Consider the following 2,060-nt stretch of genomic DNA (forward strand, 5'->3'; position numbering starts at 1 on the left):
GTTTCTCAAAACATTTTCTCTCCATTTAAACCCCCGACATTAGGTCCTCATTTTTCCCCTCCCTCCCCGCTCCCCCCTCCCGCATGAGCCCTTGGAAATGTCCTTTTTAACAATGAATGCAACCCCATTCCTCTTGATTGTGTCACTGAAGACATAGAAAACCATATTTTTTCTGATTCAAAATGGCCTTTGTCAGTCCATTTCAGCTCACTAATGCCTAGGATATTGATCTTTATGTGTTCCATTTCATTTTGACCACTTCCAATTTTCCTAGATTCATACTTCGTACATTCCACATTCCGGTTATTAGTATATTTTTGCAGCGAGTTCTTCTCACCTTGAGTTGTGCCCCAACAGCAAAGGAAGATCCCGAAGGCTCCCCTCCCACAGGCTCGCATCACCATGGTCGAATCTGCTCTGAGAAAGCAGCTCCTCCTCAGTCACATTTTGAGTGCCTCCCGAGCCAAGGGACCTTTCCTCTGGCACTGTTTCTGACCATGTTGGGCTTCCATTTATGACGCACTTAGTCTCTGACTGTTTCCATGCTATGGATAAGGTTCTCAGCGGCTACTTCCTCCAAAGTGGGCAGCCGATTCCTTCAGTGTTGTCTGTTCTTAGTTTCTGGAAGCTTTGTGAAACGTGGTCACTTTGGGTGACCCTACTGACATTTGAAAAACCGGTGACATAGCTTCCAGCATCACAACAACACACAAGCCACCACAGTCAACAAAGAGACAGAGAAGTGGTGACAGGACTGTGGATGAGATGGTATTTATCTCTGTTGCCTCTAACTCTTGTGCACCTCCCAGTGCCTTCCTTTGCCTTGGCCATGCTGTTCTGACCACCCCTTTATTGTATATTGTCTTTCCCTTCTCCCAAGTTAAGACGTGTCTACTCTCTAGTGATTCTTCCTCCCTGCCCCTCAGCATTGTGAGCTTTTAAAGAATTAGCTATATGGGGTGAAATTGACAGCAACCACTCCATGGATTAGATAGAAAGGTCAGGGAGTGACGTATTTATGTCCACGAGGGAGCAACAATTGTGAAAAGGAGGATGGGTGCACAACTGAAGACTGGAGACAGGGTCACTGTTCTGCCATTCACAGCACTTGACCTTTCCAGCTCCTGCGTTCGATCATCCACTGCAGTGGCCACACAGAACTCCCAGTCAGTATTCATAAATTAAAGGGTTTCTTGTGGAAGTTAGCGGGTTGCAGTGCAAGGGAGAAATGCTTAGGACACAGTTGTTCAGCAGGACACATTACAAGGTTCTTTTAGGGCAGCTAGTCAATGTCCAAAGGACGTGCCACCACTGTAAGCTTCAATGTGAAGGCACACAGCTCTCGCTCCAAGGGTCAGCAAGGCCAGTTCCTCCAGAGGCACTCCGCTGCACAAGCCAGCCTCCCCGGAAGCAGTCAGCTTTACTTGCTCCGCGGATTAGGAAATCTGTCAGTCTGTTCCACGCTGTGGCTTCTGCTTCTGCTGCTCCTTTGATGTCAAGGTGTCTTCTTATTACCTTCCATCTATTCTTATAACAATCCATCATTCAATAGTATTAAGCACCCTTGTACAGAGGTTCATTGCACAGGGATCTTGGGGTCTAGAGGATGTGCTTCATGCCGGGCTCTTGCTGGTAGTGAGAGCCGCTCTCCTGCTTCTTGGAGGGTTCATTTTATACCCAGAACAAATTCTGTTCACAATTACTCATAGATGTATCCTACCAGTGTTTCCTCCCACCTTCTTACCCAGACCCACGCCGGAAAAGGTGGGAGTCACAGAGACTTTGGCTAAAAGAGCCATACTCAATGCTTCACTTCCCCTGCCATCACGGAATTATCCGTGTGGGAAGTGTTGGATTGATTTATGTTCTGCTGTGTTTATTCTGAACAATGGCAATAAGAGATATGTTTTTTAAAAGATGTTATGTCCCCCTCCCCCGAGAAAAATTTATCTCAGAGGATGGCACTGAATCTGCAGCTACGGGAGAAGGATATATCTGACCAGAGCACACAGGAGCAGATGACGGGGGAGGAGGAGAGACTGGAGCACATCCTGGCCCAC

This window comes from Echinops telfairi, unplaced genomic scaffold, assembly GCF_000313985.2.
Source record: "Echinops telfairi isolate 266 unplaced genomic scaffold, ASM31398v2 ScPeMD7_20;HRSCAF=75, whole genome shotgun sequence".
NCBI lineage: Eukaryota > Metazoa > Chordata > Mammalia > Afrosoricida > Tenrecidae > Echinops > Echinops telfairi.